General features: G+C 41.1%; 1 protein-coding gene across 1 annotated transcript in view; it reads right to left on the bottom strand.

Moving 5' to 3' along the window:
• Nucleotides 1–23,949, bottom strand: part of Rc3h1 (ring finger and CCCH-type domains 1) — a 69,716-nt gene extending 45,767 nt beyond the window's left edge. The window contains exon 1 of the mRNA XM_051147673.1: nucleotides 23,669–23,949. The gene's annotated coding sequence lies outside the window, so the exon portion shown is untranslated. The remainder of the gene's footprint in view (nucleotides 1–23,668) is intronic.
• Between the last annotated feature and the right edge of the window lie 1,176 nt (nucleotides 23,950–25,125).

Below are 25,125 nucleotides of genomic sequence, written 5' to 3'. Positions count from 1 at the left end.
CATTAGAGTTAAAATGTTTCAAAAATGTTTACAGTAAAATGATCTCCCTCTTACTCATCTGTCCAATTCTCATTATCACTCTGAATCATAAATTAACAAATTACTTCCCATTGTTTCTTTATGCATATAAATATACAATATATTCATTGGAGAGAAATTATTTTACATGTAGTTATTTACAATTCTTCTGCTCATAACTAAATCAGTTCTTTTCTCAGGAAGTATAGCTAGAGAGAATAAATGTCTATCAGTTCAACCCTAAATAAGACATTTGTATCAACTCCTCCAGGCTTATAGGAGATGCAGAAGATATGGGAAGAACCTAAGTGCCAGAGGTTAGAAAGGAGTGCTCTGAAATGCTGCCTTCTGGACATAGCATGGACACTATACCCATGAACTCACAGCAGCTGTGGTTACCTGTACAAGACCTGCAGGAGAGCAAACAAGTTAACGACATACCATGGATAGGAGAGGGGCTCAGAAGCCTCCATCGCTATTGCCAAGTGCGACTAATGGCTGCAAAAGGAGGGGAAGTTATTTTTCTTTAGGAGCATGGCCATTGTTAGGTTGTCCATGCGCCTGTGGAAGGTTCCATACTCATGTGCATGCAGGAAAACACTAATTGGAGTTGGGTTATTTTTATAGAAAGAAAACAGGACATAAAGATTAAAGGGAGGCGGGGCTGGAGAGATGGCTCAGAGGTTAAGAGCGCTGCCTGCTCTTCCAAAGGTCCTGAGTTCAATTCCCAGCTAACAACATGGTGGCTCACAATCATTCATAATGAGATCTGGTGCCCTTTTCTGGCCTGCAGGCAGAATACTGTATTTTTTTTTTTAATTTTTTTTAATTTAAAAATAGAGTATAAGCTGGGTGTGGTGGCACACACCTTTCAGCCCAGCACTCGGGAGGCTGAGGCAGGTGGATCTCTGTGAGTTCGAGACCAGCCTGGTCTAAAAGGCAAGCCCAAGACAGCTAAGGCTACACAGAGAAACCCTGTCTCAAAAAACCAAAACAAACAAATGAATGAACAAAAAACTCGCAAAAATCTAAATAAATACAAAAAAAAAAAGGTAAAACCAAAATATAGTAGACGGCCAGGCAGTGGTGGTGCTCGCCTTTAATCCAAGCACTTGGGAGGCAGAGGCAGGCGGATCGCTGTGAGTTAAGAGGCCAGCCTGGTCTACAAAAGCAAGTCCAGGACAGTCAAGGCTACACAGAGAAACCTTGTCTCGAAAAAACAAAAAACAAAATATAGTAGACAACAAGAAAGGTTAAAAGATGACACAATGGTTCAGTAAGTATAGTCACTTGCTGCCAAAATTTGAGAACCTAAGTTCAATCCCTGGAACCCAAATATGGAAGATTTCTACAAGTTGTACCACACACTCTACATGTTTAAAAAAAAAAAAAAATAGAGCCGCAGACACTGCTGAGGGTGAGGACATCTGCTGTTCTCCCAGAAGATCTAACACACACGGTTCACAACAGGCTTTAATTCTCTTGTTTGTTTTCAAAACAGGGTTTCTCTGTGTAGCCTTGACTATCCTGGACTTGCAGTGTAGACCAGACTGGCCTCAAACTCACATCAATCTGCTTGCCTGCCTGCCTTTGCCTCCCAAGTGCTGGGATTAAAGGCGTGTGCCACCACTGCCTGGCCAGGCTGTAATTCCTGATCCAGGGAATCCAACATCCTCTTCTGGTCCCCATTAGCACCAGGCATGCACAGTGCACAATCATAAATGAAGACAAAACACGTATGTACATACAAATATATTTTTCAATTTAAAAAGAGAGTAGTCACACAAAGAATTAACAAAGATCAAATAAAACAAGACCTTCTAATTCAGGGTATTTGCTCACTTGGTGAGGAATGGAGGGATTTCATGCATCAACAACCAACTGATTTTTGACAAAGGTACTAAAAAATATAATTGGAGAAAGAAGGAGTCTTTTCAATAAATGGTGCTGAGAAAATTGGACATCCACATGAAGAATGAAAATAGGTCTCTCTTTCTCACCAGATACAAGAAGCAAATAAAAATAAATTATGAACTTATGTAAGATCTGACCCTGCCTGAAGAAAGCAGAGGGAAAACGTGTCAGGATGCTGGAACGGGCTGCTTTGTTGTTGTTCCTGTTGTTTAAGGACACGCTAAAAAGTTCAGGAAACAAAAACAAAAAATAGAAATTATATTACACCAATTAAAAAGCATTGAGGGTGTGGCTAGAGAGATGGCTCAGTATTAAGCGCACTTGCTGTTCCTCCAAAGGACCTAAATTTGATTCTCAGTACTCAAGTAGGGTAGGTCACAACATCAACCTGTAATTCCAGTTTCAGGGACCTGACACCCTCTTCTCGCCTCTTTGGGCAGCTCCACACAAATGTGCTATACACATCCACACACATGAATAAAGTGGAGACAGAGACTAAATGGTGCTTGCTGGTCACTAGCCTAGCTCCAGGCTCAACAAAAGATCCTACCTCAAAGGAATAAGGCAGCAAGTGATAGAGCAGGAGGGCTACCTTAAGTCCTCCTGTGCCCTGAAAGCTCAAATGCACGAGTACCTGCACTCATAAACCATAGTCACTCATATTCTCTCCTTAATTAAAAATTTTAAAACCCTAAGAGTCAGTCTTGGATATTCTATTACAAGAACTATAAACTATAAAGCACAGATTTTTTTTCTTTTCTTTTTTCTTGAGACTCAAAGTTTGAGTTAATTGTGGAAACTGAATGCTCCAAAAATTTCTACTTCTTCCAACCTCATTTTTTTCAAATATCCAAACTTATCAAATACAGTTGTTTACATCATGGTACACACACACACACGCCCCACAGGATATATGGTTTAAATAATGTAATAAACAATCTTCTACTTTGGCTAAAAATAAACACATACAATAAAATTATTAAAACACCAACATCCTGATTCTTGGACAAAGGGATGACTCATCTCCCAGATGGCATGAGATTTCATTATGTTACTCAGAATAGACTCTAACTTGGAATCCTTGTTTACTATATTGGAACCACTGCTGACCTATATTGCATATGCTACCTGTGTTATAATCAGCCTCCTTGGTTGTCAGATCCCTGATTAAAAGAAAGATCAAGGGGCTGGAGAAGTAGCTCAGGGGTTAAGAGCACTGACTGCTCTTCCAGAGGTCCTGAGTTCAGTTCCTAGCAACCACATGGTGGCTCACAACCATCTATAATGAGATCAGGTGTCCTCTTCTGGCATGCAGGCAGAACACTGTATATGCAATAAATAAATCTTTAAAAAAAGAATCAAACTTAAAATTCATCAAATACCTGTTCTAAACTAGTTCTTCTTCTCCTGTGGCATCATTATAGCTGCTACTTATAGATGATAAACACCGGATGTTGGGCAGAGGCTGACTATGTAGCCCTTGCTTGCCTGGAACTCACTACGTACCCATTTGTGTTGAGTAAAATCAGTGAGGCAAAGGAGTATCAGGACAAATTCCTAAGTTAATTTGTGTCACTTTACAGATGGAAGTTAATAGTGGTTGGTTAACATTAGGAAATTTTTGTAAGTGATAAGAAACCTAAAACCAGATAATTGTGACAGCTCTATAAATTAAAATCTATGAATTCTACACTTCAGTGAACTTTATTTTCTGTAAATTTTACATCAATAAACCTGCTAAGAATAATTAAAGGTCTGACGTCCCCTGGATGGGGAGACCTGGTGGCACTCAGAGGAAGGATAGCAGGCTACCAAGAAGAGACTTGATACCCTATGAGCATATAAAAGGGGAGGAAGTCCCCCTCAGTCACAGTCATAGGGGAAGGGAGTAAGGGGAAAATGGGAGGGAGGGAGGAATGGGAGAATACAAGGGAGGGGATAACCATTGAGATGTAATAAGAATAATTAATAAAAAAAAAAAAGAATCATTAAAGGTCTGTCTTGTTATAGTTTTGTTTCTCAAAAGTTTATTTTTAATTTTAAAATGTCCATTGGTCAGACTCTTCTATGAACACAGCAACAGCCCTCCTGTATACATAAATTATACTGCTGTTAAATGCTAAGTATATCACAACCATATTACCATCATTATAGGTTCATATGTCCCTGATTCAGAGAAAAAGAGAAACTAAAATTCATAATTACCTGTTTATGAGAGTTCTCTTCTCCTGACATAAATACACCTGTTTACAGATGATACACAGTTGGTGGGCAGCATTTTCAACCCATGACTAAGTGTTGAGCTGGATTAAAATGCAGGTTTTAGTTTAGGTTAGGTTTAGGCTACCCCACATGATGACTTTTTAAATCATTATTCTTGACCTTAATCTAATTTGTCACTTATCTGAAACAGTTCTATAGCAACCAGGATGAAGGGACCACATCAGAGAAGAGAAAATTTGTAACTATCCTGAAAACTGAAACTAAGTAAGCAATAACACAAGGAAAAACAGAAGTTTAATATTTCATTTAAGTGTCGTTAATTCCCAAAGGAGCATTAGTAACTTACAGAGGAAACTATAGTCTAAGATTTAAAGAGTGTTAGTAATGACACTTGAGGAAAGGCACAATTTTGATTGTAAAATTATTTCTTCATAAAATATATGAATTACCAGGTGTGGTGGTACATGCCTGGTCTACAAAGTGAGTCCACGACAGCCAAGGCTACACAGAAAAGCCTTGTCTGGAAAAACAAAAAGTATGTGGATTGAGCTGGGCAGAGTGGCACAGGCCTTTAATCGCAGCACTCGTGAAGCAGGGGCAGGTGGAGCTCAAGGCCAGCCTGTCTACAAAGCCAGTACAGGACAGCCAGAGCTACAAGAGAAACCCTGTCTCGAAAAACAAACAAACAAATATATGGATTAAGTTCTAACCTTACAGCACAGAACACACTAGCTATAATTCCGTATGCTAATATTTCTATAAATGTGCAACTACCTGAGACATAAATGAAGAGAAAAGCTATTAAGTTGCGAGGTAAAAAGCCTGGAAACGGGAACTTGGTTATTAGCCGCCTTAGGAGGAAAAGCTAAAGGGGCTGATTCAAGTGGGTTTTTGTTTCTGAAACAGGGTTTCTATATGTGCCTTGGCAACCCTGAACTCCCTAAGTCAGTGGTTCTCAACCTGTGGTTTATGACTCTTTTGGGAGTCAAACAACCTTTTCACAGGAGTCACATATCAGATATCCTGCATATCAGATATTTACATTACAAATCCTAACAGTAGCAAAATTACAGTTATGAACTAGTAACAAAAACAATTTTATGGTTGGGGTTACACCACAGCATTAGGAAGGTTGAGAAAACTGCCCAAAGTAAACTGGCCTTGGAACTCACAGAGATCTGCCTGCCTCTGCCTCCAGCTGGCTAAGTGGCTTAATTTTCCTGTGTCCAGAGGCAAAGAATCATTTTTAGGTCCAACATAGTACCAAAACTTAGGAAGAAAAGCAGTGATAAGGGATAAAAACCTGAGGAAGGTGTCTGACATGAAAATGAAGTACAGTACCCAAGAAAAGTGTCCAACTGCATGAAGCCTCTAACTTTATGTTCCTCTAAAGTCAAGTCATAATACATCATGTAAAATGTGCCACACTGAAAAAATGTAACAGCAATTACTATAGAAGGGGTGGAATGAAACAACCAGACTCAAAAGCATCATCTTAAAAGAACTTTAATTTAGCAGTAAGGAAAATGTATAGATTATATCAAAACTGCAAAGTTATTTTATTTTTTAAACTTTTTATGTTAATACTTTACTAAATATTTTCTATACTTTAAGTCAGGCACATGAAAACACTGTTCACTACATTTAATGGTAAGCCAGTGAGAAATAGTTATTAAAATGAGTAATATTTTAAAACATTCACTATGCATTTTATTCATTTTTTTACTGCTTTTAAATAAAACAAATTCCTAAAACTGGCTTTCTTTGTGAAAGCTGTTGTCATCTTTTTAATTTTCTTTTTAAAGATTTATTTATTTATTTATTACATAACATATACAATGTTATGCCTGTATGTATGCCTGCACACCAGAACTCATTATAGATGGCTATGAGCCAACATGTGGGTGCTGGGAATTGAACTCAGGACCTCTGGAAGAGCAGCCGGTGCTCTTAACCTCTGAGCCATCTCTCCAGCCCCAAAGATTTTATTTTTTTATTTTTTTATGCAGTATTGTGCCTGCATGTGTGACTGCATGCCAGAAGGAGGGACTAGATCTCATAATAGATGGTTATGAGTCGCCATGTGGTTTCTGGGAATTGAACGCAGGACTTTTGGAAGAATAGCCAGTGCTCTTAACCTCTGAGCTATCTTTCCAACCCTCATCTTTTTAATTTTCAAAATGATTTATTTATTATGTTTCTGTGTGTCTGTGGGGATATGTGCATGTGAGTTGCAAATGCTCATAAATACTAGGATGCAGGAACGGCCAGTTGCTGTGAACTGCCAGACACCAGTGCTGGAAACTGAACTTGAGTCCTCTGCAAAGCAACATAAACTATTTATTTATTTTTGGCTTTTCAAGACAAGATTTCTCTGTGTAGCTTTGGCTATCCTGGAACTAACTTTGTAGACCAGGCTGGCCTCTTTTGCCTCCATGCCTGGCTAATTAGCTTTTAATAGCTAATCAATCTCTTCAGCACCTTGTTACTTTTTAATTATGCAGTTTTTCTAGTCATAAAATTCCAAATAAAAGATTCATGAACAAAGCTTGAAAATTTTAACAGATTATTAGCAGTTCAAGCCATCTTTTAAATAAAGCCCTTCTCTGCAAAATATGTCTTGTTTTTCTTAGGCAAGTCTCATTATGTAGCCCAGGCTAGCATCAAGTTCATACTCCTCTTTCTTTAGCTTCTGAAGACTTAGAAATATGCCGTCATGTCTTATGTTTGTTTTTAAGAGTCCTCCAGTACCAAAGATTATGTTTACTTACAATGGCAAATAATAACTTTGAAAGTAGGGACAATTGTTTACAATGAAAAGATATAATTACAGCCTATTCATTTTTCAGATTGATGAACATCAGCTTTTAATTTTGTATTATTTCTTAAATTTGTCCCTCTTTACTAGTTCTTGTCTCAACAGTATGCATAAATGACTGCTTAGAGCGGGGGTAATGCCTCCAACCTTTGTCCTTGGACACGGGCCTTTCATCCCTGCATTGGGGACACAGAGGCAGGCACTGGCTGTGACTTCCAGACCAGCCAGCACTGCATAGTGAACCTCTGTCTCAGTCAACAGTACCTTCCTTCAGTCTTTGCCAATCTTCTAGGCTCTGCCATTTGCCTTCTCACTGTTCATAGTCAAAATATCATTTCACCTCCTTTAACCACTAATTGTAACAACTCTTGAACACACAAAGGACTTTTTCATAAAATCCAATGATTATTACCCTTCAATTGTTTTAACTTATTCTATACTCCTAGAAATGCTGCCCACTTCTGGATCTAATTCAAAATCCTGTTCAAGAAGTTACTAAACACTAAGCCACTCCTTGCTTGACTCTGTTAAGTGTTTCTTCTCTTTCCTACATTGGATTGATGGTTGGCTCCTCAGAATGCTTTCTATTCTCTTTTCTAAGTTTTCCACAGTGACTTAGTCTATACGCTTTCTACTACCAACTAGGTACTGCTAACTTTGAAAACAGCATCTTAAGTGCAGTTATCTTTTTCAAATGTCAGAACTTACATACACACACACACACACACACACGAAGATTCACCAAGACTTTGACCCTTCCTATATATAAAACCATTTCATCTCCAATTAATCTACTGCTTTTTAAAAAAATATTTATTATTGTGTATACAATGTTCCTGCCTGCATGTACACCCACAGGCCAGAAGAGGGCATCAGATCACCTTACAGATGGTTGTGAACCACCATGTGGTTGCTGGGAATTGAACTCAGTACCTTTGGAAGAGCAGGTTGTGCTCTTAACCACTGAGCCATCTCTCCAGCCCCCCTACTGCTTTTTTTGTTTTTTGTTTTTCAAGACAGCTTCTCTGTGAGGTCTTGGCAGACCTAGAACTCAGACATCTGCCGACCTGTGCCTCCCAAGTGCTGGGACTACAGGCATGCACCACTACTGCTGAACTACTTTCTGCTCCTGTCAATAGCATACTGCCTGTGATAGCATGAAGAATCATCTTTGACTACTTTTCCTCATGTCCCCTGATGGGAACATTAAGGGAAACCACCGTCTCTTGCCCGCTTCCTAGTACTGGATATTGATTGAACGCAGAGCCTTGCATATACCTGGCAAGTGCTTTCCACTGAGCTGCTGGAAAACCATTCTATTTTTGAAATAATGCTCAGTTAATGGTAGGCCACCATCCTTGACCTCATGAAACAATTCAATTATACAAGGAGGGCAAGTGGGAAGGGAAAGCCCAAACCTATACTCCTTAATACTTGGGAGGCTGAGTCAAAAAGACTACTGTAAATGTAAGGCTAGGCTGGGCTACATAATAAACTCCAGGCCGGTCTGGGTTTACACATGACACCTTGTTTCAGGAACAAGCAAAATAAAAAATGAGAAGTTGAAAAACGTTTAGAAGGCTGGAGAAATGGGTCGGTGGTTTAGGGCACTGTCTGCTTTTCCAGAGGACCTGAGTTCAATTCCCAGCAACCACATGGTGGCTCACAACCACCTATAATGAGATCTGATGCCCTCTTTTGGTATGCAGATATACATGCAGATAGAACACTCACATACATAAAAATAAATAAATAAATAAAATATTTTTAAAAAGAAAGAAAAACTTTTAGAGAAACATTAACCAAGAAAATTGAGAGGGTATACAAATTAGTAGAATCACAAATGGAACAGAAAACACTATTACTAATGTTACAGAAACAGAGCAGGAAAGAAACATGCAATCTGAAGACCTCTAGCAACTGGAGATTGAATTAGCACTCAAAAGACTCCCCAGGTGGATGTGGGAAGAACCACTTGAGACAGAAAGATTACCATATAAATTCAGGTACAGGCTGGACTACATACACATATGAGCTCCAGGCTAGCCCCAGGAAGAATCATACACAAACAAAACAAAACAACCCCCTATAAATATATACTAGTAAAACCTCAGGAACAGATGAAATCACTGACAAATTTAATCAAAATTTAGAGCATTAATTCACAAATTAAAAAAAAACATTGGCCTTGCAAGGTGGTGCATGCCTGTAATCCCAGCACTCGATGAGGCAGAGGCAGGCAGATCTCTGTGAGTTTGAGGCCAGCAAGTCCAGGACAGCCAAGGCTACACAGAGAAACCCTGCCTCAAAAACCAAAAGAAAAACAAACAAACAAACAAAAAAACAAAGAAGGCCCACTATCCAGCTCATTCTCCAGGCCAGTATTATCCAGCTAAAAAACGAACCACAGAGATTACAAGGAAAAACAATCAAAGACTATATATATCAGTATCTTTTTTGAATATGGACATATTAAGTTTAAAAAAACAGGATCAAGAAAAATATATTTTAAAATATATACTATACCCAAGTTGGATTTATCTTGTAATGCAAAGTTTGTTAAATAAACAAAAAGCACAACTATATCACACTATACCAACAGAATCACCAAGCAAAAAAATCCACAATAATTTCAATTAAAAACAGAATATATATTTGACAAAATTCAATGATCTCTTACAATAAAAATGACAAAGAATTTATCAAAAGAAGAGAATTTTCTCAATGTTTATTTTATTTTTTTAAATCCATTCAACACCATACTCAACAGGAAAGATTAAAGAATCCCCTTTAGGCTGGAGAGATGGCTCAGAGGTTAAGAGAACTGACTGCTCTTCCAGAAGTTTAATTCCCAGCAACTACATAGTGGCTCACAACCATCTATAATGAGATCTGGTGGCCTCTTCTGGCATGCAGACACAACACTGCAAACATAATCAATCAATCTTTAAAAAAAAAAAAAAAAAAAAAAAAAAAAAAAAAAAAAGAATTCCCTTTAAGATTAGTAAACAGCCAGGCCTGGTAGCACATGCCTTTAATCCCAGCACTTGGGAGACAGAGGCAGGCGGACCACTATTGTGTTCATGGCCTGGTCTACAGAGTGAGTCTAGGATAGCCAGGGTGACACAGAGAAACCTTGTCTCAAAAAACAAAAACAAAAACAAAACAAACAAACAAACAAAAAGAAACCAAGCCAGGCATGCTGGTGCATTCCTGTAATCCTAGCACTCTGAGAGGCAGATAGCTGTGAGTTCAAGGCCAGCCAAGGCTACACAGAGAACCTTCCCTCAAAACAACCAAAACAAAAAAAAAATTAGGAACCAGGGGCTGGAGAGACGGCTCAATGGTTAAGAGCATTGGCCGCTCTTCCAAAGGACCTGGGTTCAACATGACTCATAGTCATCTGTAACTAATGCCTGCCTCTGTCTCCCAAGTGCTGGGATTAAAGGCAAGTACATAGTATACAGTCATACAGGTAGGAAATAAGGTAGGAAGATTAGGGCTGGGTGTGGCAGCGTATGCCTTTAATCCCACCACTCCGGAGGCACAGGCAGGAGGATCTCTGTGAGTTTGAGGCCAGCCTGGTCTACAAAAGCTAAGGCTGCAGAGAAAAATCTGTCTCAAAAAAAATAAGAACAAACAAACAAAAAGGATTAGGAACCAGGTAAGGATGCCTTCCTTCACCACTGCTATCCAATGTACTTTTAAAACTTAAGAGCTATAAGAAGTAGTAAAAGGCAGCCATAAGGAAACAAAGAACTAAAGCTCTCTCCTCACAGATGTCATTATCTCCTTGAAAAAGAACTAATTGACCAAGTAAGGAATACAGATCAATACTCAAAAACAATTTATTTCTATACAATGAATGATCTGAAAAGAAAATGTCCAAAATCAAGCTGGGAGGTGGTGGTGCATACCTAGGAAACAGAGGCAGGTGGATCTCTAAATGTGAGGCCGGCATGGTCTACAGAACAAGTTCTAGGTCAGCCATAACTACACAGAAAAACCCTGTCTCAAAAAAAAAAAAAAAAGACGTGGTGGTGGTGGTACACACCTTTAATCCCAGTACTGGGGAGGCAGAGACAGGTCTACAGACAGGTCTGCAGAGTGAGTTCCAGGACAACCAGCGCTGTTACACAGAGAAACTCTGCCTCAAAAAAAAACAAAAAACAAAAAAGGAAAACGTCCAAATTCATTTTGGGCTGGGTGTGGTAGTCCACACCTTTAATCTCAGCACTGGGGAAGCAGACACAGGAGGATCTCCGAGTAGGAAGCAAGCCTGAATAATTTCCCATTTCCTGCTTTTGGAATGTCAAGAAGCAAAACTCTTGAATAACAAAACAACACCTCAATACCCTAGAGACTGTGAGTACAGCTTAATAGTAGACCACTTATATACATGATATCCTAGGTTCAATTCTCCAACATCCTCTGAAATAGAAGAAAATAAGTATCCTTACTTCAATCCCTCCTAACTGCTACTCCACCCAACTCAAGCCATCACACTACACAAGCTGCAGCATCCAACACCCTGTTTTACACACACGCACACACACACACACACACACACACACACACACACACACACAATCACCACTACTAAAACTTAAGTTTCATAAATACCAAGGCTCTTCAACAGGCATAGGCAAGTGCTTATAATGTAGAAGCAGAAAGATCTGGAGATCAAAATAATCTTTAGTTCTATTCTGAGTTCAAAGCCAGCCTGAGCTACAAGAGACCCTGACTCAAAACAGTAACAAAAGATAGATGAGTACTTAATCTGGTAAAGAGTAACTCTAGGCTGGGTGATGGTGGCACATGCCTTTAATTCTAGCAATTGGGATGCAGAGGAGGGAGGATCTTTTGAGTTCCTGAGGCTAGGCTGGCCTACAGAGCAAGTTCTAGGACGCCAGGGCTACACAGAGAAACCCTGTCTTGAAAAAGACCAAAAAGAAAAAAGAAAAAGAAAAAGAAAGAAGGAATGTATTTTACATGCACTATCTAATTTAATCTTCATAATTACCCTAAAGCATTATTACATTAATTTTACAGATAAGGAAACTGAAGCAAAGGTATATGTTGTAGCATTTTTCTTTTCTTTTGTTTTTGGCTTTTGGTTTTTCAAGACAGGGTTTCTCTGTGTTATCTTGGCTGTCATGAACTTGCTTGGTAGAGGAGGCTGGCCTCAAACTCACAGAGATCTGCCTGCCTTTGCCTTCCAAGTACTGGGACTAAAGGTATGTGCTACCAAGTTCTATGGCAATTAAACCCACATATTTTTACTTCTTTATTTGACTTTTTGAGACAGATCCCTTGTGCCCTGGCTGACCTTGAACTTCTGATCCTTCAGTACTGGGAAGATAGGCCATGTATTAACACATCCAGCCATTTTCTTTATTTTGAACAAACAACAACAACAATAACAAAAAGCCCTTCCTTGCTGGCTGATAACACTAGCCAGCCTATCAAGGTACACAGTCTGGTAATCATTCCTCCTCTTCTATCACTTAAAACATTTCTGTTAGGAGAAAGGAGGGGACATTATCTCTTACATCAACATCCTTTCCCATAACTACTTGACTGATGCTCTTATCCATAAAAAAACAAAGGCTTGAATATTTACTATGCCTAGTGTCCCAGGAACTGATACATCCCTGAAATTCTCTGCCCTGAATTTAGTAACCTATTAACTGATCTGTCTTCAACCTTTAAAACGATTTTTTTCAAACAATTAATATATTTTTATAATTCCAGGCACCCAAAAGCAATTAATAGTTAAGAACAAAGTTTTGTGTCATTATGATAGAGGCCAACTTGAAGAACATCTCTAGTGAGATAAGATTCAGAAACTGGTATAAGAACCCCACAGAGCTATGTGAAAACCACTCTCAAAGTGTTACAATAGTTGTCACACAGAGGAAGAAGGCTAGCATGTACCTCAAGGACAGAGGAGTGGCCTCATCAATGTCAGGAAGGCAGCTACCCCAGGCTGCACTCCCATCCTCCCTACCACACTCTTGAGCTGCCATCTGCTGGCACTACAATTCTATTCACTTCAAACCCATGAACATCACTGAAAAAGAAATCAATGCAACTTGGTTTAAATGCCAGTTTCTTCAAGAACCTGATATTCGGATACAAACCATTGAGGCTCCTCTTAAAAAGAAAATTCAACTTCCTCAGAATCAACTACTTTATGTGAGAAAGGCACTGTTACAATGGCTCAAAACCATTCTTGAGTTACGTGTGAGTCAGTCCAGCTTCTAAATAGCATATGCTGTCCTTCCCATTGTATCTCCTCTTTCAGTGTTAATCATGAACTTTGCCTCTTCATGAGGCAGAAGAAGCATGATGAGCAGCAGGACATTGAAAGCCTCAGAGAAGGTACAGTTCACAGCCACAGAATGCCTTTCACAGCTGCATGCCAAGATTTGAATTCTGGAAGCCTTTGAATGAAGGGACAAAACTCCTCATTCTGTTTGGCTGGTAATGAAGAGCTGTCATCTGAATCTTCCATCAAGGAAGGATCCTCTTTGGGAGAAAGGAACACTATGAAAAGGTTCACAGGGCCAGGTGGTGGTGCGCATGCCTTTAATCCCAGCACTCAGGAGGCAGAGGCAGGCGGATCACTGTGAGTTCGAGGCCAGCCTGGTCTACAAAGCAAGTATAGGACAGCCAAGGATACACAGAGAAATGCTGTCTCGAAAAACAAAAAAGAAAGAAGGAAAAGAAAAGGTTTAGATTGTAAATTCCCAAGGTATATAGGTTACAATGTACTAACTCTATAAGGTAAACTCTAATCATGTGACAAAACTCAGACCCAGCATCACAACCTACCAGATGACTGTAAGGGGTAGACTTGTCTAGTCAGGAATGATAAATCTGTCCAAGCCATGTGAAAAATCTGAGGGCTTTTCATGTACAGAGTCTCTATCAATGTCCTCTTCAGACATTGTGTAACTCGAAGATGCAGGCAAAACTCAGAAGGAGGATGGTGGGCGAGACAGCCCACCATGGCTCGGCTGGGGATCTGGGAACCTCTAGCCACCAAGGTTGGATTAGTTTATTTTTATCTGTATGAATGTTTTGCCTGCATGTACTTATGTGCACCATACATGTGTCTGGTACCGAAGGAGACCAAAGGAAAGTGTATGATACCCCTGAAACTAGAGTTATAGATGGTTGTGAGCCTCCATGTGGGTGCTGGAAATTGAACCCAGGTATTCTTGAAGAGAAGGCAGTTCTCTTAACTGCCAATAATGCTCTAGCCTCAACCTTGTTTTCTGAAATAGGATCTCACTCTGTGATCCAGGCTGGCCTGGCACATGCTTTGTAGATTGGAATGGTCTCAAACTTGTGGTGATCCTCCTAGCTCTGCCCAGCCTGGGCTCTATTATGAGTTCCAGAGCTAGCACAATGGCTCACTTGCCATCAAATTTGACAATCTGAGTTAAGTCCCTGAAACTCACATGAAGGAGAGAATCATCTCTCTAAGTTGTCCTATTACCACCACACATGTACCATGATACACATGCAAACATACACACCAAATGTAAAAAATATAATGGGGGAAAACAGGTGTGTGTTAGTGAGTTAGTCCTGTTGGCACACACCTGTCACCCAAGTACTAGGAAGCTGAGACAAAAGAATTATGTATTCTAGCCAGCCTGAGCTATATGGTGACAACTCATCTCAAAACAAATCAAAAAGTATTACAGAGGAACTGAGAACATTTCTTCTAAAAGCAATGAGACAGGGTTGTCCACTCTCCTTTTTCTTATTTGATACAGTGCTCCAGGTCTTAGCAGTAACAGTTAGACAAGAGAAAGATATAAAATGAGTAACAGGAAAGTCAAATGATCCCTATTTGCATATGGCATAGTTCTTTACTTAAAAGCCCCTATTGGGTTTACTAGAAAACTCTCAGACTAACAAAATCATAACAGTAAAAATACAGGAGACAAAAATCAATGTAAAAATCAAAGTAGTCTTCATTTACACCAATGGTGTACTCCTAGAGAAAGAAGTCAGAAAAAATATTTCATTTAAAATAACTCCAGGGGCTGGAGAGATGGCTCAGCAGTTAAGAGCACTGACTGCTCTTTCAGAGGTCCTGAGTTCAATTCCCAGCAACCACATGGTGGCTCACAACCATCTAGAATGCAATCTGGTGCCCTCTTCTGGCCTGCAGGGGTACAAGCAGGCAGAGCACTGTATACATAATAAATAAATCTTAAAAAACAACAACAACAAAAAAAAAAACTCCAGAAAAATTAAGTATTCAGGACTATATCTAACCAAAAATTGAAAGGCCCCCATAATAAACTTCAAGATACTGAAGGAGAAAATCACAGAAGATACCAAACAACAGAAAGACATTGCATGCTAAATTGGCAGAACTAATATTATAGAAATGGCTATACTACCAAAATTAATTTAGACTTAAGGCTTCTATCAAAATGCTTTTATAAGTTTAGCAAAAAATACAAGAAAACATATGAAACCAAAAGAGACCATAAATAACCAAAGGAACAAGAACAGTGCTAGAGGCATTACAATGTTCAGCCTGAAATTATACGACAGGACTTTAGCCATCAGGATAGCCTGGTGGGCTGGTCCGAAGGCAGTGAGTTATCACAATTGATTGTTCACAGTCAGTTACAGACTGAACTCCTGTTCTACACTTTCACCCCTTCTCAGTACTGCACTTGACTAGTCTTAAAAAAAAAAAAAAAGACAGCCTGGTGGCTGAGGCAGAGGCAGGTGGAGCTCTGTGAGTTCAAGGCCAGCCTGGTCTACAAAGTGAGTCTAGGACAGCCAGGGCTGTTACACAGAGAAACCCTGTCTCGAAAAACCTAAAAACAAACAAACAAAAACCCACATCCCACCAGGCATGGTGGCACACACCTTTAATACCAGCACTTGGGAAGAAGAGGCAGGTGAACTGCCGAGATTTCAAGGCCAGCCTAGTCTACAAAGGGAGCCCAGGACAGCCAAGGCTACACAGAGAGACCCTGTCTCAAAAAAAATCAAAAAAAAGAAGGAAAAAAGAAAAAAGAAAGAAAAACCAAAAAGAACAAAAAACAAAAGCAAAAACCTACATCCCAGTTCTCATTAACTTTAGCTCCTGGGGATCCAATGCCTTCTCCTGGACTCCATGGACATTTGCACCCATGTATTGTCCAGTCATACATGGAGATGTATGCATGTACACGCGCGTACATACACACACTTTAAAATCACTGAAAAAAGAAACAGCACTTGGATAGTTTTCACTTGAAAGTTTATGTTCTAGCTAGGCGTGGTGGTGCAGGCCTTTAATCTCTGTACTCAGAAGGTAGAGGCAGGTGGACCTCTGTGAGTTCAAGGCCAACCTGGTCTACAAAGTGAGTCCAGGACAGCCAGGACTACAAGAGAAACCCTGTCTCAGAAGAAAAAGAAAAAGAAAAAAAGAAACTAAGTTTATGTTCTAACAGCTTCTGTCTACTTATGTTAGGGATGTGGCCCAGCTGGCAGCACCCCTGCATAAAGCCTGGGACTCCATACCTAGCATAAAATGGGGTGGTGGAGCACACCTGTAATGCCAGGATTTGTGAGATGAGGACAGAAGGATCAGATGGAGATAGGCTGAGAAGCTGGCTACACAGACGATTTTGAGCCTTGACTACAGGAGACTATCTCAAACAAAGCAAAACAAAGCAAAAGAAAACCCACTACTACTCTCTGTTCTACAATATATGCCTATAATTTTTGATTCTCAACATTACAAAAATATTAAAAATTTTCCACTGTGAATGTATTATCAGATTTATATACAGCATAATACACTATTTAATGATACTCTCAAGAGACTGCAGGTCCTAACTAGGCAGGGAGCTGGTGCGCTAGAGTAACACGGGTGGCAGTTGCTGTTGAGGGGAATTCCTTTTACTGCTCTCCATGTTAAACATCTTAGCTATAGTTCTCCTACTCTCACATTTAATTTACAACTTTTATTTTGCTTTAGAACTACACAAAAAGTAGTCAAACGTCACATAATTATGAATAAAACATTTTCCAAAGAAGCTCAATTCATCCTTTGGTCTAAACTGGCCTGAAATTTGCTGTATACCCTAGACTGACCTCAAACTTGTTCTTCTGATCCAGCCTTTCAGTGCTGGGATTATAGGAATATACCACCAGGTCTGGCTCCTTTGTTCACATTTCAACATTCCCGTATGCAAAAATACTGAAAGAAGCCAGGCGCACGCCTGTAACCCCAGCACTTGGAGAGACAGAGGCAGGTTTATCTTTGTGAGTTTGAGGACAGCCTGGTCCACAAGCAAGTCCAGGACAGCCAAGGCTACACAGAAAAACACTGTCTTAAAACCAAACAAGTCTGGAAGAGGGTGCTACAGGGATAAATCAGTGCTCAAGAGCTCTGTTCATCTTCCAGATGCCCTGAGTTCAGTTCCCAGCACAAGGATCTGACACCCTCTCTTGGACTCTCGACATGCGTGCATGCATGCACGCACACACACACACACACACACACATACACATGAGAGAGAGGGAGAGAGGGAGGGAGGGAGAGAGAGAGAAAGAGACAGGGAGACAGAGATAGAAAGAGACAAGAGACAGAAAAGAAAGACAGGGAAAGGCAGACAGACTAGGGGCTTGAGGAAATGACTAAATGCCATGCAAGCATGAAAACCTTCATTCAGTTTCTCTAGAACCTGAGGGCACAGAGGTATGTGGCACATGTGCTGGTGGCACAAGATGGCAGGACTATGAAGCTTATTGGCCAGCAAGTTCAGCTAATAATAAATTAGTTTCAAGTTCACTAAGAGACCCTGTCTTAAAAATTAAAGGTGGATAGGCCTGAGAGATGATGGCTCAGGGGATAAAGACCCTTGCCACTAAGGCCCAACAATCTGAGTTCAACTCCTGAAACGACAAAGTAGAAGAGAATCAATTCCTTCAAGTTACCCTCTGACCTCCACATGCATGCAGTGGTATGTGTACACCCCCCCCCCCCAAAGGTCTAGTGATACTGGAAAGATTCTCAACACTTTCTCTGGCCTTCACCTGCACACACACACTCACACTAATAAGTATATTCATATACATAAACATATACACAAAAAATGCTAAAAGGTTAAATGGTCTGCGGGGCAGCACTACTTCAGACTGATTACTCTCATGCCTGGAAATACAAAGAACTCTTAAGAAACTGAAGTAGAATAATTTTTGTATATAAACATTTGACAAAACTATTCTTATACTCTAACCTCCAATGAGAATTCACATCCAGCCTTGACCAAGGGTTATTAAACTACATCCTAGGAAGCACAGTGATTTTGAAATCTAAGTGTTCTAGTATAGGGCAATCTGAAAGGGAAGTCTTTCTGAACCCAATACTGAAGAATACCTAACTCCTGAGCATAAATATAGTCAGAGCCAAAGCTAAACCAGGTCAGAAAACCCTGCCAAGGAACATGCTGACCCGAGACAGTCAACAAACAGGGATCACTTAACAGTTTGTTCTTCACTTTGTGGGAGACTGACCACTTTATAGATATATGAAATTAGACTAATTAGACCCCATCAAATTCCATATTAAGCCCTTAAGATCTTGAAGACACTACAGAATTCTAAATGATCCATGGCATAAGGGGGGGGGGGACCATCAATGAAGAACCTCAAGTATCAGATGACCTAGCTTTAACATCATTAAATATTATTAAATTTATTTTTAATTTTTCATGAAGTAATTAAAAAGTACAATTTAGTAATTATGTAACAAACTGCAGCAATACCAAAAACCTGTCTTCCTAAAACTAGGGATTTCGAGCTGGGGAGATGGCTCAGTGGCTATGAGCACTGGCTGTTCTTCCAGAGGTCCTGAGTTCAATTCCCAGCAACCACATGGTGGCTCACACCTGTTTGTAATGGGATCTGATGCCCTCTCTTCTGATGTGCATGCAGACAGAGCACTCATATACATAAAGCACATGAATAAATAAAAATTTTTAAAATATATGAATGTCTAGGGGTTGGAGAGATATTAAAGAACACCTGTTGCTCTTGCAGAGAACCTGAGTTTTTCATTCCCACATGGTGGCCCACAACTATCTGGAGGATCTGACGTCCTTTTCTGACTTCTGCAACAATCAGGATGATGCACATACAAACAGACATGCATACACTCACACATATAAAATAAAAACTGAAGATAAAAATATGAATGTACAGGCTGGAAAGATGGCTCAATGGTTAAGAGCACCACCTGCTTTTTCAGAGGTCCTGAGTTCAATTCCCAGCAACCACATGGTGGCTCACAACCATCTGTAATGTGATTTGATGCCCTCTTCTCCAAATAAAGCACTCATATGCAATAAATAAAATAAATTTTAAAATATGAATACATATTTTATAGTATTTGGACCCAAAAAGAAAATCAAGCATTTCTTTAATAATTCAAATTTATACTATCTTGATCATAGGAGGATTTTGGCAGTGTACAAATAACAGAAAGCTGGGGTCATAATTCACAGTGGGAAAAACAGATACCTGTCAATACAGAAGATGCTTCTAGGGTTAGTACCGACACATATGGTGGCTGCAGTCAGCTCATTTGTGTCACAAGACCTAGGTTTGAGTACCTTTTTTGTTTGTTTGATTTTGAGACAGGGTTTCTCTGTGTAGCCTTGGCTGTCCTGGACTTGCTTTATAGAACAGGTAGACCTCAAACTCACATCGATCAGCTTGCCTCTGCCTTCCTGAGTGCTGAGATTACCAGCCTGCCTCTGCCTCCTTGAGTGCTGAGATTACGAGCCTGTGCCACCACTGCCCGGCTTTGCTTGTTTCCTTGAAACAGGGCCTCCTCATTCTAGTCCAGACTCATCTGGAACTTACTCTGTGGCACAAATTAGCCTCAAACTTGCAGTGAAATTCCTGACTCCACCTTTACAGCGCTAAGAGCCACTACCCACAGCTTGGGCTTTTCTGTTAGTGATGATGACGTCGTATAGGATGAGGACAGAACCCAGGCCCTCATGAATGCTAGACACGCGTTTTACCACAGAGCCATACACTCCCTAATCTTGTAATTTTTTTAATGATATACAATATTCTTCTTTCCAATTTATCATAGGAATCAAACATATTTTAACTCTGAATATTACTAAGAAAATGCTGGTGGCACAAGCCCAGTACTCAGGGAGGCAGAGGCAGTGGGTCACTGTGAGTTCCAGGCCAGCCTGGTCTACAAAGCAAGCCCAGAACAGCTAAGTCTACACAGAGAAACTGTGTCTCGAAAAAAACCCCAATAATAATAAAATAATATAAAGCAAAGCTGTTCTTTTTTTTTTTTTTTAAAGACAAGGTCTCACCTTGTAGGCCAGAATAGTCTCAAACTTGTGGCAGTCTTCCTACATCTGAGGTTATAAGCATGAGCTACCATACTCAACTGTAAATCTAATCCATAAGCTACAGTCTCAAAGCTTTATAAATTAAACAGTTCTTTAAAAATATAAACTGAAAATATAAGGATACACTGATACTGAAGATATGAAAAATGAGGCATCAAACAGTTTTGACAAAACATAAATACAAACAATGCCCTAAAGAAACATTTTAATGTTGAATAAAAATAAGGATGCTGGCTCTGCTCACAAATGGTCAATATCTAATTTTTTAAAAAATCTACCATTTAATGATCTTAAGATTTTTGGGCGCATTCCTTTAACGCCAGCACCCAGGAAGCAGAGGCCAGCAGATATCTGTGAGTTCAAGGCCAGCCTGGACAACCAAAGCTACACAAAGAACCCCTGTCTTGGATCCTCCAAACCCCAGAAAAAAAAATTTAGTTTGTGTGTGTGTGTGTGTGTGTGTGTGTGTGTGTTGTGTATGGTGTGTGTAATAAGTGCGTGTGTATGTGTAATATGTGCATGTGTGCATAGATACATACACCCATATGCTCACTGGGAAGCGACAGGAGGTCTCTGGGTGTCCTGCTCTGTCCCTCTCTGCCTTATTCCCTTGAGACAGCTCTCTCACAAAACCTGAGGCTAGGCTGGTGACCAGCAAACGCCAGTGACCCTCCTGTCTCTTTTCTACCACAGTACTGATATTACAGATATAGACAGCCATACTCTGATTTTTACATGAGAGCTTGGGGTTTGAACTTAAGCCCTCACACCTACACAGCAAGCACTCTTGCCAACTGACCCATCTCTCCCGGGTTCCCTAGTTGAAGGTCTTTATTTTCAGAAAATTTATATCAAATGAGATTAGCAAATCCTTAATGAGACAATGAAGGTTTTTTTTGTTTGTTTGTTTGGTTTTTTTTACAACTTAAAAGTTTACAAATTCACAAATTAGTATTATGTAGTTGTTGTGATATGTTTAGGGCTACAAATGAATTTAAGTATCATTAAGTATCATTACAATACTTCATACATGATAGTCTATGTCTAATAAAATTCAGTATGAAAAGAAAATCCACCAATTTGAGTCTTCAACAACAAAAAGAAAGTGTTCTGAAATTCTCAGCCACTACCTCCCCAAAAAAGTCATATTAGCAGAAACTATGTAATATAAAAATTGTTTTTCCAAGATTAAAAAAAAAAAAAAAATCAAAGCATCCAGGACAATACTATGCTGGGCATAAAATAAGTTTACAGATAATTTATTATACTACTGTACTCCAAATCCTAAACAAGATAGCTCAATTTCCATATTTTATATAATTATTCACCATCAGTTCTTGCAGTAGTTCTTGAATCTAGTACTGCTAATTAATTTCATGTTATTAAACAATACTTGTAACAAGGACAGAGATAAATTTTAATTAGAAATTTGCCCTAGGAATTGGCAAAAGCTATCAACCAATCTTTTTTGTACAAGTTAACTTTCCTTTTAAGAATATTAACTCAGCCAGTGTTCAGGATGCTAAGACAGGAAGAATGTTAATTCCTGCCAGCCTGGGCTACAGCAAGACCCTTTCTCCAAAACAATAAAAGGAAAGGAAGAAATGCAAAGCCCCTAGATCCTGAAAGTGAACAAACAGTAAGCAGTCTTCTTGAATGCATTCAAGCTTGTAAATACAATTTTCTGTATATACAGGTAGAAATTGGAATATAATTCACCTTTTCTCCCTCCATTTGAAAATGTGGTGAATGCCTTGAAAAATTGCATTAGGAGAAAAAATTAACTTTTAAGTTTGGTTTTTGGGTTTTTTGTTTTGTTGGTTTTTTGAGACAGGCTTTCTCGTGTATCCTTCCTTGGCTGTCCTGGAACTCTCTTTGTAGGCCAGGCTAGCCTCGAAATCACAGAGATGCGCCTGCCCCTGCCTCCCTACTGCTGGGATTAGGGAGGCTGGGATTAAAGGCGTGCGCCACCACACCCGAGAAATTTTAAGAAATTACTGCAGTATAATATACTAATACAAAAGGAAGGCTGTCTCACCCTAAACCTAGCCATTTAAAACAGAACCACAGCTGTTCCTTGTTTTTGAAAATTATCAGTAAAATTATTGTTTGGTGTTGTGATTGGTTGATTTGATTTTTTGAGACTGGTTTTGTCAGCCTTGAACTCAGGATCGCTGTCTTAGTCTCCGGAGTGCTAGGATTCACAGGCACGATCACAATGCCAGGCTAGAAGTTTCTGAAATCTTAGAAAGTAGGCTTTAAATATGAAATTTCAAACAAGAAAAAAAAAGGGGGGGGGGTAAATTTTAGGGCAAATTGGCAAAAAGTAGTATTATAACATGAGACAGATGCAAGTAATCCCAAGGGGACAGATGAACCATTTCTCTCTCCTAAGGAAGGGCGTCCAGAAAATACATACTTTATGAGAAAGGTAAATGTGATTTCTTCTGTCATAAACAATTCAAAATGGCTAGTTGGAAAAGTTCTGCTCAAACCTTAACCATCTATCTCGGCGTTGCCACTAAGTGGCTTTGTTTCCAGTTTCACAGACTATTCTGGGATGTCAAGTGTTATATTATTGCTGCTTCAAAAGAGCCCCTGTTTAGGGTCACTCTCACCAGGGGTGTGAGTACAGTGTTATCTACAGAGACCTGATGTTTAGAATGATGCTCGGAAAGGTCCACCCCTTAACTACTTCATCCTTCACCAAGACATTCTGCGTTTTTGTTATTGTTGTGGCACTTAAGTCTTTTTGAAAAAGACACCTGCACATGGCTTCGCCTTGTCCAATAGGGTTTATCTCCAAGAACTCCAGGGAAACCTACACCCTAAAACCCACTTGGCCAGAGGAGGAAGGGGGCTGGGGAGGAGAGGCCACGCCTGGCAGCAAGGCAGGAGCGACGGCTGTTTACAGACGCCTTCTCCCTCCCCCCACCGCACAGACAGGGGTCCAAACAACATTTCCTGCGAGCAACTCTCCGCCTGCTCGCTGTCCTCCGAAGGACCGCGGAACCGGCGAGCCTCGGACCCCATCCCGCCTCAGCCTCCCCAGCCTTCCCCGCGTCCAAGGCGGCGTCCGCACCGCCCCTCGGCCTACCTACCCCGGCAGGCCCTCCGGGCCGCACGCGGAGGCCTGAGGCCTAAAGGACGCCGGCCACTGACAAGCCCCGAGGCCGGTCCCGAGCGCAGGGCGGGTGTGGACAGCCCCATCCTCTCCGCCGCTGCCTATTGTTCTCGGCCGCGGCCGCCCCGCTCCCCACACCGCCGCCCGCCACTTGCTCACCGCGCTGGTCCGAGCAGCAGCTCCTCTCAGCTCCGAGTCCCTGCGGCCGTCGCCACCGTCGCGGCAGCCGCCGCCGCCGCCGCTGCCACCATCGACTCTGACTCTGTCCCAGGCCGCCGGACCACGGCCGTAGCCGCCACCGCCAGCGCCGCCTCCAGCCCCCCACCTGCTGCTGCTGAGGCTGCTCCTGCAGCAGGGGCCATCTTGTTGGTCGGCCTCCCCTTCCTCCTCCGCGTCCTCCGCCGCCCGTCGCTCGTTGTCCTCGTCCCCTTCCTCTTCCTCAGACTCCGGCCCGCCCCGAGACTGGGGCGGAGATGGGGGCGAGGCTCCTCCTTATGGGGGTGGGGCCAACTGGGGCGGGGGCGTGGTTAGTGGTGTGGGCGGGGCCGGTGGAGGGCGTGGCCCGGAGGAAAGCTCTGAGTCACCGGCCCCAACGCCCATCCCGGAGCAAGCGACGCGCCCCGCCCTTGTCCCGAGCGCGGTCGCTCCTGGAGCGGAGAAACTGGTCTCACCTCCTCCGCGGCCGCCGGCCGGCCCCGGAAGGGTAGAGGCCAGGCGGTGCCTGAACGCTCGCTCCTAGCTGCCTCTGAGCTTGTCAGTTTCTCAGGTCTGGATCCTTCCTTTACTCACGCATGTTTTTTACCTACATCCCACTTCTCCACAGCCCCGACCCAAAGTGTGTGTGTGTGCCTCTGCCTCCCAAGGCCCAAAATGTCTTAAGCTGTATGAACAGTGAGGTCCTAAAAGGACAGAAAAATATTCGGAGCAAAGAACTCCTAACTTTGGGACTTATTGCAGACATTCCTGAGTCCTACTGGAATAAAGATGCTAGTTTAGTTTGGGAAAATCGACACATCTTTGACAGAATTCGGTTTAGCCAAACAACTTGCTCTGGAGAACTGAAAAAAATGGAATTCTAATACTATGCAGTATATAGTAATTTCACATTAAAACTGTCCTCAGAGCCGCGCGTAGTGGTGCACACCTCTGTAGGTCTACAAAGCAAGTCTAGGACAGCCAAGACTAACACAGAGAAACCTGTCTAGAAAAAACAAAAAACAAAAAAAGTAAACTTTCCTTAGAGCTGGGCTGGTAGCACACGCCTTTAATCCCAGCACTCAGGGAGGCAGAAACAGGCGAGTTCGATGCCAGCCTGGTCTACAAAACCAGTCCAGGACAGCCAGGGCTCTGTTACATAAAGAAACCCTGTCTTGAGAAATAAACAGACCTGTCCTCAGATCGATACCACTTAGTACTCCCCACTCTGCTTTTCCTTCCAACTTTGGCTGTGAAAGCAGAGAATTTGTAATCCTGTTTTTGTTTGTTTGTTTGTTCTTGAGAAAGGGTTTCTCTGTTAGCCTGGAACTGGTGTGGAGACCAGGCTGGCTTCGAACTCACAGAGATCCACATGCCTCTGCCCCATGCTCAGCCTATCCTTTTTTCACTGTAAACTCATG

This window comes from Acomys russatus, chromosome 6 (assembly GCF_903995435.1).
Source record: "Acomys russatus chromosome 6, mAcoRus1.1, whole genome shotgun sequence".
NCBI lineage: Eukaryota > Metazoa > Chordata > Mammalia > Rodentia > Muridae > Acomys > Acomys russatus.
Note: the sequence above shows the minus strand (reverse complement) of the source record. Positions and strands in the feature narration are given on the sequence as shown.